Source organism: Tachyglossus aculeatus, chromosome X1, assembly GCF_015852505.1.
Source record: "Tachyglossus aculeatus isolate mTacAcu1 chromosome X1, mTacAcu1.pri, whole genome shotgun sequence".
Lineage (NCBI taxonomy): Eukaryota > Metazoa > Chordata > Mammalia > Monotremata > Tachyglossidae > Tachyglossus > Tachyglossus aculeatus.
In genome coordinates this window covers 37,198,690-37,211,481 of record NC_052101.1, presented here as the reverse complement: position 1 = coordinate 37,211,481, position 12,792 = coordinate 37,198,690, and the positions used below count along the sequence as shown (strand labels likewise).

General features: G+C 47.7%; 1 protein-coding gene across 3 annotated transcripts in view; it reads right to left on the bottom strand.

The window, feature by feature from the left end:
* TNIP1 (TNFAIP3 interacting protein 1) overlaps positions 1 to 11,417 on the bottom strand; it is a 52,981-nt gene extending 41,564 nt beyond the window's left edge. For 2 of the 3 annotated variants that reach the window (XM_038740753.1, XM_038740756.1), the window contains exon 1: positions 4,541 to 4,627. The gene's annotated coding sequence lies outside the window, so the exon portion shown is untranslated. Of the gene's footprint in view, positions 1 to 4,540; positions 4,628 to 11,388 lie in introns of those variants that run through there. The other variant, XM_038740754.1, reaches the window with a different exon arrangement.
* Between the last annotated feature and the right edge of the window lie 1,375 nt (positions 11,418 to 12,792).

Genomic DNA, 12,792 nt, shown 5'->3' with positions numbered 1-12,792 from the left:
GAGAGGCCCCTGATTTCCCCCTGAACAGAGGCACTGCCACATCCACACCAGAGAACTTGGATCCAACAGCCACGGCAGAGGGAGATTGGGAGCTGAAATAAAGATACGGGACATGAAGGGGCCTAGTGCCAAGTCTGTGCCAGATGGGAGCAGACCAGCTGAAAAAGGAAATGTCCACTCTAAAGCTGGGCAAATGGCTACTTGGGTCCCTCAGGCTGCATTTTTTACCGCCTGGGACATCGGCTTCCCCAACCCCATCTGTGGGGTGGGCATTTGGGGCTCAAAGGCTGTTGATCCGCTCATACGGAGGGTGGCGAGGCATACAAAGGCCGAGATCTCCCTGAACTGCCTGGAGAGGCTGGGGAGAATGAAGCTTTGGTTGCCACGGGGACCGATGCCCACAGGGCCCTTGGAGAGGAAGAGGAAAGGCTGGTCTCCACGAACTCCCCTGAGGTAGTTTTCCGGGACAAGGTCTGCCTGGTTAAGAGCTTCCAGCAGACTCGGAAAGGAGAAGCAGCAGGGTCTCCTGCCTCTTCCGCGATGGAGTCAGATGAGGCAAGGCCAGAGCCCAAATGGCAGCCCGGCCCAGTTGGATGCTGACTGTCCAAAGCGCTCAGGTGGCACCTGGTGCCACAGGGGGCTGGGCAAGCCAGGTGGTCGGGAGACAGCCGAGTCCCAAGGCTGCCCTGAGGGGCAGCGCATTTAGGCTGAGAGGAACACACCTAGGCTCTGCTCCCTAACCGCCTGATTTCAGAGCCCTTCCCAGACTCCTGTCACGTGGTGGTTCCTAAAAATACCCACCTGGGGCTCCTGAAGATGACTCTCACTTGGGTACCAACTCGCCCCAGAATAAACTGCACCATAATCCACATGACGAACGCTCAAAGGGACAGATCTGGGGAAAGAGCTCACTAATCTGATGTGCCTACACGTATGGGGTCAGTGGGCTGGGAAAAGACCATCCAGTGGGTCTAGCCAAGGCAGAGAGATCTCAGCCAGGGGCTCACTGGGCACCCTGATCCCACTCCGTCTCCCTGCTCTGGGTAGTCTGACTCCCTAAGAAGGGGTTACCTGAACCCCGGGTGACGGGAAGAGGCAACAATGGGATGATAGGTTTCGATTGAGTATGCCCATGTTGGAGGCACTGCCCAAAGCGCGGGGATGGACTCCTCTTTTCATGGCAATCCTGGGAACAGGGCAGGTTCCCTGGGAGAGAAAGGAGAGATGCCAACCTCTGCGGCCAGAGCCTGGGGATTCCCTCCGGCCACCAACTCCTAAGCCGGGGAAGCAGAGGAAAGTCAAGGGAGGCTACAGGCTTCCAGAAGATGCACTAAGCAGCTGCTGCAGGAGATACAGAAGCAGATCTGATAGGTTCTGATAGCAGCCACAGCCACAGATAATAATAATAATAATAATAATAATAATAATAATAATAATGGCATTTATTAAGCACTTACTATGTGCAATGTGTTCTAAGCGTTGGGGAGGTTACAAGGTGATCAGGTTGTCCCACGGGGGGCTTACAGCATTAATCCCCATTTTCCATTTGAGGGAACTGAGGCCCAGAGAAGTGAAGTGACTTGCCCAAAGTCACACAGCTGACAAGTGGTGGAGCCGGGATTTGAACCCATGACCTCTGACTCCAAAGCCCGGATGCCAACTCACGGACACAGTGAAGCATTTCCCCAGGAGGCAGCCTCTGGGCCGGGGGCCGGCTCAGTCCCCAGTCCTGTGAGAAGCAGCGTGGCTCGGTGGAAAGAGCCCGGGCTTTGGAGTCAGTGGTCATGGGTTCATATCCCGGCTCCGCCAACTGTCAGCTGTGTGACTTTGGGCAAGTCACTTCACTTCTCTGGGCCTCAGTTACGTCATCTGTAAAATGGGGACTGACTGTGAGCCCCCCCGTGGGACAACCTGATCACCTTGTAACCTCCCCAGCGCTTAGAACAGTGCTTTGCACATAGTAAGTGCTTAATAAATGCCATCATTATTATTATTATTATTATTATTATTACTGGGCTTGTAACCCCCATTCATTCATTCAATCGCATTTCCACCACCCCAACGTCCTGCAGGAGCTGGCGGGGGCAAGGAGTGGACCTTGGCCTGGCACCTCCTTCCCATCTCCGTCCCCTCCTCCCACGTAGCTGGGAGGAGGGAGAAGCAGGAAGGGCTAATGGATACAGCACAGACCCGGGAACCAGAAAGACCCGGGTTCTAATCCTGCCTCCGCCACTTGTCTGCTGTGCGACTTTGGGCAAGTCACGTCACTTCTCAGCGCCTCAGTTACGTCACCTGTAAAATGGGGACTAAAACTGTGAGCCTTATGTGGGACAGGGCCTGTGTCCAACCCGATTGGTTTGGATCTACCCCAGCGCTTAATATAGTGCCTGCCACACAGTAAACTCTTCAATACCGTACTGCAATTATTATTCTCGGTGCCTCAGTTACCTACTCTGCAAAATGGGATCAACACGGTGAGTCCCCTGGACTGTGTCCTATCTGCTCAGCTTGCATCCACCCCAGCGCTTAGCACAGTGCCTGGAGCCTAGTAAGCACTTAAATACTGTAGTGCACTTCTTATCTGCTCAGCTTGCATCTACCCCAGCGTTTAGAACAGTGCCTGGAGCCTACTAAGCACTTAAATACTGTAGGGCAATTCTTATCTGCTCAGCTTGCATCTACCCCATTCATTCATTCATTCAATCGTATTTATTGAGCGCTTACTGTGTGCAGAGCACTGGACTAAGCGCTTGGGAAGGACAAGCTGGCAACATCTAGAGACGGTCCCTACCCAACAGCGGGCTCACAGTCTAGAAGGGGGAGACAGACGACAAAACAAAACATATTAACAAAATAAATAGAATAAACATGTACAAATAAAATAAATTCATTTATTCATTCAATCGTATTTATGGAGCGCTTACTGTGTGCAGAGCACTGGACTAAGCGCTTGGGAAGTCCAAGTTGGCAACAGATAGAGCCGGTCCCTACCCAACAGCGGGCTCACAGTGTAGAAGGGGGAGACAGACAACAAAACATATTAACAAAATAAAATAAATAGAATGAACAAGTACAAATAAAATAAATAAATAAATAAATAAATAGAGGAATAATAAAGAGCAATCATAGAGTAATAATAGAGTAATAATAAATAAATAGAGTAATAAAAGCAGAGTAATAATAAAGAAATAGAGCAATAATAAAGAAATAGAGTAATAATTAAAAAAATAGAGTAATAGTAATACTCCAGTGCTTCATTCATTCATTCATTCAATCATATTTATTGAGCGCTTACTTGTGCAGAGCACTGTACTAAGCACTTGGGAAGTACAAGTCGGCAACATACAGAGACGGTCCCTACTCAACAGCGGGCTCACAGTCTAGAAGTGGGAGACAGACAATAAACATGTACAAATAAAATAAATAAATGAATAAGGTAATAATAAATAGAGTAATCTTAAATAAGAGTAATCATAGAGTAATAATAGAGTAATAATGAATACATGAATAGAGTAATAACAAATAAGTAGACTAGCAATAGTGATAATAAATAAATAAATAGAGGAATAATAAATAGAGAAATAATAAATAGAGTAATAATAGAGTAACAATAAACAGAGTAATAATAAATAAATACAGTAATGATAAATAAATAAATCAAGTAGTAATTAATAAATAAATCGAGTAGTAATAAATAAAGAGTAATAATAAATAAATAGAGTAGTAATAAATACAGTAATAATGAATGGAGTAATAACAAATGAATAGAATGATAATACATAAATAGAGTAATAATAGAGTAATAAATAAATAAAGCAATAATAATTAAATAAATAGAGTAATAGAGTAATAATAAATAGAGTAATCATAAATAAGAGTAATCATAGAGTAATAATAGAGTAATAATGGATACATGAATAGAGTAATAACAAATAAGTAGACTAACAATAAATAGTGATAATAAATAAATAAATAGAGGAATAATAAATAGAGCAATAATAAATAAATAAATAGAGTAATAATAGAGTAATAATAAATAAATAAATGAATAGAGTGATAGAGTAATAAAGAGTAATAATAAATAGAGCAATAATAAATAAATAATAGAGTAATAATAAAGAAACATAGTAATAATGGAGTAATAATAAATAAATAGGGTAATCATAAACAGAGTAATAATCAATAAATAAATGCATAAATAGAGTAACAGCAATATCCCAGCGCTTAGAACGGGGCCTGAAGCGCTTAACCCCTTCCATGCCCAAACGCTTAGGGGTCAAGCGCTCAATAAATACGATCGAATGAATGAATGAATGAATGAATGAATGAATGAATGAGGGAGGGAGGGAGGGAGGGGGCGTCCGCTTGTCCGGAGCATCCGCCGGATGTAGTTCCGGCTGACCCGGCTGCGGGACGCAGCACCCGGCTCCGGCCGTGACGCGGTATCCCTACGCCACCCGCCGCGCCCGAGGGGCCCGACGGGAAATAAAAAGTCCGCGCCCCCCGCCCGCCCGCCCGCCCCCCCCCGGCCCCAGCGTACCGCACAGGAGGCGCCGCACCAGTCTGAGGGCCTCCGGCGGAGGGACGGAACGTGCCGGGCCGCTTCACCTCCTCCCCTGCCGACGGGCGGAAAGTGCTAGCCTCGCGCCGGGCACCGCCCCCCGGGGAATCCCCGCTTGATTGACGGGCCGCTCCACCAATCGGAGTGATCCCATGGGGGCGGGGACTCAGGCCGACCAGGGATCTTCCCACCAATAGGAAGTGGATTTAGCGTGATTGACGGTCCACCTCACCAATCGGACGGGGCCAAAGCGGGGCGGGGACTCAGGCCGGCCGGGGACCTTCCCACCAATCGGAAGTGGTTCCCGCATGATTGACGGGCATCCCCACCAATAGGACGGGGCCAAGGAGGGGCGGGTCCTCAGGCCGGTCGGGGAGCACGTGATCGTAATCATCATCATCATCCTCATAATAATAATAATAATGTTGATGGCATTTATTAAACGCTTACTATGTGCAAAGCACTGTTCTAATAATAATAATGATGGCATTTATTAAACGCTTACTATATGCAAAGCACTGTTCTAATAATAATAATAATAATAATAATGGAATTTATTAAGCGCTTACTTTGTGCAAATCACTGTTCTAATAATAATATTGGCATTTATTAAGCGATATGCAAAGCACTGTTCTAATAATAATAATAATAATAATGGCATTTATTAAGCGCTTACTTTGTGCAAATCACTGTTCTAATAATGATAATAATAATGGCATTTATTAAGCGCTTACTATGTGCAAAGCACTGTTGTAATAATGATAATAATAATGGCATTTATTAAGCGCTTACTATGTGCAAAGCACTGTTCTAATAATAATAATAATAATGGCATTTATTAAGCGCTTACTATGTGCAAAGCACTGTTCTAATAATAATAATAATGGCATTTATTAAGCGCTTACTAAGTGCAAAGCACTGTTCTAATAATAATAATAATGGCATTTATTAAGCACTTACTATGTGCAAAGCACTGTTCTAAGCGCTGGGGAGGTTACAAGGTGATCAGGTTGTCCCACGGGGGTCTCACAGTCTTCATCCCCATTTTACAGATGAGGGAACCGAGACCCAGAGAAGTGAAGTGACTTGCCCAAAGTCACACAGCTGACAAGTGGTGGAGTCAGGATTTGAACCCATGACCTATGACTCCAAAGCCCGGGCTCTTTCCTTTGAGCCATGCTGCTTCATCGGCCTTGGTTAAGGCACTTACTATTCATTCATTCAATTCAATCATATTTATTGAGCATTTACTGTGTGCAGAGCAGTGTACTAAGCGCTTGGGAAGTACTAGTTGGCAACATATAGAGACGGTCCCTACCCAACAGCGGGCTCACAGTCTAGAAGGGGGAGGCAGACAAGAAAACAAAACATATTAACAAAATAAAATCAATAGAATAAATGTGCACAAATAAAAGGGATCATGTCTACCAACTCTATGTATTATGGGCTCTGTAAATAGTAAGTACTCAAAAAATACCTTTGATTGATTTGATAGACTGTGAAACCCGTGTGGGACAGGGACTGTGTCTGTGACCCCAGTGCTTGGGACCCAATCAATCAGTGGTATTTTTTTTGAGTATATACTGTGTGCAGAGCACTGTACCAATTGTCTGAGTGCAATAGAGTAAATAAACACAGTCCCTGCCTTCAAGGAGTTTACAGTGTAGTGGGAGAGACAGACATTAAAATAATCTACAGGTAGGAGAAACAACTAGTACAAAGTTATGTACTTAAGTGTTGCGGGGAGCGGGTTGGTCACCGAAGTTCTTGAGGTGAGGGCTCAACTTAACGGATGATGTAGTAGTAGGGGGGAAAAATTAGATGGGAATATGAGAAATTAGTCAGGGAAGGCTTCCCGGAGGAGACGTGATTTTGGTGGGGCTTTGAAGATGGGGTGAACGGTGGTCTGTTGCATATGAAGGGGGAGGGAGTTCCCATCCAGGAGAGAGGGTCAGTGGAAGAGAGTGAGGCACAATTAGTAGCTCAGTTCCTGCCAGAGGTATTACGTGGGAGACCCGAAGACAGCAAGGATTGCCGGACTGCCGCGGCCACCCAAGGACTCAGGATCGGTGACCTGTGAGAATCGCCCTGCTCTGCACAGTGGCGACGTGCCCACAGGATGCTGCATCTGTGCTGGGAGTGCTCTGATCAAAAAAGATTGAGGGACACTGGCCGGGCTCTGGGGAGAAGCGCACCAGTCCAGTAAAAGTACTTCCCAAGCGCTTAGGACAGTGCTCTGCACACAGTAAGCGCTCAATAAATACGATTGAATGAATGAATGCACGGTGGTGTTCTTGGTAAGATTTTGACCCACTTCCTTTACTTCCATAGTGCTCACATCACCGTTTTCAGTAGCAGCCACATACGTGTTCACCAGCTGTCTCAGAAACCACAGGGCGGGTCCCACCTTTAAATGGTGACACTGAGCTCTCCGTTCCACTTGAAAAGTACACACAATCCACAAGTGTGTACACACAATTGCACACACTTACACACAGAGACACTCACATACACAGTCTTTTGTGCCCAGCACCCATTTACACAGTACTTCCCAAGCTCTTAGTACAGTGCTCCGCACACAGTAAGAGCTCAATAAATGCGATTGATTGATTGATGTACCCGCATATGGCTGATTATACTCGGGCACATTTCACAATGACTGAAACCTCTTCCAAAAGCAAGGCTCTCCTGTTCTCAGTTAATGCCTGCTCACCCAGCTACTACCACCTTAACCCCATTCTAGTCCCTCCTTTCCTCCCATCCCTCTACTTATTTAGGATTCATTCAGCTGAAAGAAGACCCAGTCTTTTGTCTCGGGGAAGAATAAGCGAAAGAATCCACAGCAAAATCCCCACACAGTATGCTCCATTTCCGACTCTCACCTTCTGCCCTCCGGGTCCTCTTATTGGCCATCTTTTAGGCCTTCTCCTCTTCTTCACCTCATCCAGGTCAAATCCAGATCTCCTAAGGGGATGCTTTCTTAAACCACGGCCTGCTCGGAAGGGAGTTTCCATTTCAGGAGAAAGGGGTCCTAGAAGCAGCTCTTCACCTGGGTTGCGGTAATCTCCTACTTCCTTTTAATCTCTGCAGGCCTCTCAGAGGTGAAAAGCACCCTTTCTCAGTCCCTCTGATCTGATCGGAGGATTAAAACCTTAGGCATTATCAGTGTGAGGTTGACATCTCAGCTGCCTGGGTGGCGAGGAGAGGAAATTGGGCATGAGTCCCAGGGAGACCTGCCTCACCCAGCAGAGAATTTCAGTTCCAAATATCTCGTAGCCTTAATCAGATGATATCATCCTTTTGACTTTAAGGGCAGGAGAGCCTCTAGAAGCTTCAGTCAATCAGTCAATCGATGGTAGTACAGTGCTCTGCACACAGTAAGCGCTCAATAAATATGATTGATTGATTGGTATTTATTGAGCGCTTACTGTATGCGTAGCTCTGTACTAAGCGCTTGAAAGAGGGCCATCCAACAGAGTTGGAAGACAATTTCCCTGCACACAGTGAATTTATAGGATAGAGGGGAAGACAGAGATTGATAGAAATAAAAAAATTATAGCTATGTACATAAGGGCTGTGGACCAGAGGGTTGCGTCAATAAAGTCTGCAAATCCAAGTGCATGTCCCCAGACCACCATGTCAGACTGAGGATAGTCTGTGCATTTCTGAGTTTTAAAGCACTTTTCTGCCTCTCTCCCCACGACTTAAGACCCCCACTGGCTGAATCAGAGTGCCCTATCTAGACTGTAAGCTCCTTGTAGGCAGAGACTATGTTTACCACCTGCGTTATATTGTACACTCCCAAATGCTTAGTACTCTGCTCTGCACCAAGTAACTGGTCAATAAATATCACTGATCGAATCCTTATTTGCAGCCAGAGTCCACAAATTGTGTTTGCCCGTAAACCAACGGGGGTGTGGCGTTAAGGCTTTGCGGGGTAGGGGAGGAGGAGAAAAACACACACAAACACACACACGCATGCACAAGTCTTTCTTTTTTATGATATTTGTTAAGAGCTTACTATGTTCCAGGCAACGTTCTAAGTGATGGGACAGACACAAGACAATCAGGTTGGATACAGTCCCTATCCCACATAGGGTTCACAATAATAATAATAATGATGGCATTTATTAAGCGCTTACTATGTGAAAAGCACTGTTCTAAGCGCTGGGGAGGTTACAAGGTGATCAGGTTGTCCCACAGGGGCTCACAGTCTTAATCCCCATTTTACAGATGAGGTAACTGAGGCCCAGAGAAGTTAAGTGACTGGCCCAAAGTCACACAGCTGGCAAGTGGCGGAGCTGGGATTTGAACCCATGACCTCTGACTCCAAAGCCCGTGCTCCTTCCACTGAGCCACGCTTCTTCTCTAATCTTCTCTAACCTTCATCCCATTTTACAGATGAAGTAACTGAGGCACGGAGAAGTGAAGTTACTTGCCCAAGTTCACATGGCAAACAAGTGGCAGAGATGGGATTAGAACCTAGGTCCTTCTGAGTCCCAGGCCCATACTCTACCCAGTAAGCTGTGCTTCTTCTCCATAAACCTTGTATTTGGAGTATTAAGGAAAGTGTTTGGGAAGAAGGTGAAGCTGAAGCGGGGGGAAGGTGGATCTTGAGAGCCTGCACGCGTTCGCAGAAGGAGGAGTTGTGAGCAGAGTGGCCTGTCAGGTCACCATGGCCTAGTGGATAGAGCACTTGCCTGGGAGTCAGAAAGATCTGGGTTCTAATCCTGACTCTGCCACTTTTCTGCCCTTTGACCTTTGTGCCTCAGTTACCTCACCTGCAAAATGAGGATTAAGATTGTGAGCCCTATGTTGGACAGGGACTCTGTCCAACTCAATTATTTTATATCTACTGCAGTGCCTGGAGCACAGTAAGTGCTTAACAATTTGTCTGTTAATTGTTGCATTATGCTCTCCCAAGCACACAGTAAGTGCTCAATAAATACAATTGTCTGACTGACCCAGAGAATTGTTGGTTCTTTTCTGGAATTCCCAATTTGAGCAATTCAAATCGCTTGTGTTCTGAGCAACGAGTTAGGTTTGTCATTGTCTGGAAAGGAGTTTTATGCCATATTGTAAGCTCCATAAGAGCAGATATCACATCTACTAATTTCCAAGTACTTAGGACAATGCTCTGCACACCGTAGGCAAGCTAGGCCACCTAGAAGCAGGGTAGTCTTGTGGATAGAGCCCGGGGCCTGGGAATCCGAAGAACCTGGGATCTCTCCCAGCTCCTCCACTTCTCTGCTGTATGATTTGGGGCAAGTCACTTCACTTTTCGGTGCCTCAGTTACCTCATCTGTACAGTGGAAATTAATACTGTGAGCCCCATACAGACCATGGACTGTGTCCCACCTGATTAGCTTGTATTTTCCGCAGTGCCTGGCACATATATAAGCGCTTAACAAATACCATTTGAAAAAATGCATATTACCGATTGATTGCAGGGTTTAGGATTATGTTATCTCAAGAAAACCTAGTTCCAGTTTTCCTCCTGCTGAGCAAAGGAAAAATGACCAGTTTTTCCTCCCTATACTCAGCAAAGATCCTAGATCCAAAAGAACCCCCACCCAATTCCCAGCGTATAAAATCGTAAAAGTGTCCGTCTTACTTTTCAGGATCTGCTTTTCTGCTCCTTTGCTTCCTGGATCCCTTTTAACCTCCAATGTAAGTCTCTTTCTTTCTGATATTATTCCCCTTCCCAAGAATATCCAAATGGTGGTTTGTTATCATGGTGTTGCTCGGAAGCAGGGGAAGCAGGAAAGGGCAAAGAAACCCCGGGGAAATTCCCTGTCATTTTCCCAGTTGGGGCCCAGCTCCTCCTACCCATCCGGCAAAACAAGGATTCCCTGTTCAACCGTGAATCCTTTGGGAGACATCGCCGGCTCTGTCTGTTTTGCCCCCACGGAGAGACCCCTCAGCTAAGAGTTGGGTGGCCTGGATGGCCCGAGACCCAGGGGTCACCTGCCCCAGGCTGGGGGAGAGAATGGCGGGAGTAGAAAGGACTGAAGTGGACAGGGCCATTTTACACCCTCTAGGAGCCCCTCCCCAGCCTCAATTTTCTCCATTTTTTGATCCAGGCCCCCACACAAGCTCGGCTCCTTCCCCCCGCCACCAAACTCAGTTCCACTGCCTCCCCTCTCCAGTCTGGGTCCTGCTCCACATCATCTGCTGGTCCTGCTTTTCCCTCTATGGGGTCTGCCTTCCTCAAACTCCTAACCAGCTCACAGAACCTTAGGATCGTTTGGGAAGAGGAGCTGCCAGCCCGGAAGACTAAAGAGGCTGTGGCAATTGTCGGGGAATTGACTCAGGCCCCAGTCCGGCCTCTTTGGCCCTATTCTGTTCTCCAGAAAGGCCTCAGACCTATCCCCACCCCAAAGCCCACCCCTCTTTGCATCAGCCTGCAAAACTAGTAGCTAAAATAAACCCTCTGCTTCTTCTAAACTATCTTGGGTAAACCTGAGAAGAAAAAGCAAATGGAAAGGAAAGAGAAAGGGAGAAGGGGGGGGCAGCAGGACTGGGGGTGGGGGGCAGATGACAGAGAAGACCAAGAGAGAAAGAGGAGAGATACAAGGTGGGGAGAGAGGGCAGGGGGACGAGACATCAGGGTTTTAAAGCCACTGCTGCTGCTGCTGCTGCTGAGGGAGTTCTGGGGGCTGCAGCTGCTGGGGCTGGAAGTGAGAGAGCCAGTGGCTGAGGAAGGAGGGGGAGCTTCTTTGTTTCCAATTTCTCAGCATGAGGGAGCTCCCCTGACAAGTCTGAGGGTCCCATTTCCTTCCCTGGCCCAAGCCCAGCCCTGGATCAAAGCACCTCCTGTTACTCACCGGGCTGGGGGGAAGAAGGCAGGGTCCCAGGTAGGAGCTGTGGTCTCCAGCCTCCTCTGCCGACTTGAGACGACTGCAGGAAGGAGGGCAGGGCTGACTTGACTTTTAGGCAGAAGCAGGGGAATTCCCCAAGACGAAGGAGCAGACAGCCTCAGGGGGTTTGGATCAAGATCCAGCCATGGGTAAGGGGCCATCCTGGCAGTCCCCACCCTCTCGCCACCCCCGACTGCAGAATCCTGTTCCCAGAGGGGCTTGCTGTTGTTGGGGGGGCGTGCAGCAGCCGGATGATTCAGAGGACGGGGGCAAGAGGAGACGGCCAGAAAAAGACCCTCGAGGACCAGATGACTGCCTGGATCCAGCTGTTCCCCACTCTGCATTCTGGAGAGCTGGGTTCAGCCCATTTGCCTAATGTGGGGTATTCCACTGGGCACCGAGCCCCTTCACTCAGCTAAGAAACTCTCTCCAGCATTCCAGCTCATTCCCTCCCTGGGCCGCTGACCCCCCTGCCCTCCATTTCCACATATTCCTAGGTTTCCGGCCCTGAGGAGGGGCGTTTGACCCCTCCACTGGTTGGAATGGGGAGGGCTCAGAGAGTTGAAGTTTTCTTAAGTTCCAGGGGCCTGCCCATCTCATCTCCCTCCCACACAGAAAAGGGGCCGGGTCCTTGTTTTGTGGTGTTGTCTGTCTCCCCCTTCTCGACCGTGAACCCGTTGGTGGGTAGGGACCGTCTCTAGATGTTGCCGATTTGTACTTCCCAAGCGCTTAGTACAGTGCCCTGCACACAGTGAGTGCTCAATAAACACAATTGAATGAATGAATGAATGGGCTGGGGGGCTGGAGAAGGAAAAGGTGGGCTGGGCCAGTGCTGGCTTCAACCTGAAAAAAGCAAAAAAGGCAGGGAGAGCCTCAGTCTGTCTCAGACTGACTATAGGCCAGGCCATTCCAGAGAGGCCCTGCCCACATAATTGTGTATTTGTCAAGCTCTTACCACGTGCCAGGCACTGTACTGAGCACGGGGGAGAATACAAGCAAGATCAGGTTGGACACAGCCCCTGTCCCCAGTGTGGGCTCCCCATTTTACAGATGACATAACTGAGGTACAGGGACGTGAAGTGATTAGCGTATACTTCCCGCCATTTCGTTAGCCCCATGCCATGCCCATTGAGGGGTGAAATGGGTGGGAGGGCAGAGAAAGTTACTGGTGGAGTGCCACAGAAGGCCTTTTGTTGAGCCCACACATGCTTCGTTCCAGTGTGCAGGAGCCTTAGCAACACTTCCTGATCCTAAGCCCTTTGTCATTGGACCAAATGGGTGTTCCTCAATCATCAATCGATCGTATTTATTGAGTGCTTATGGTGTACAAAGCACTCTACTTAGCGTTTGGGAGAGTACACTATAATAGAG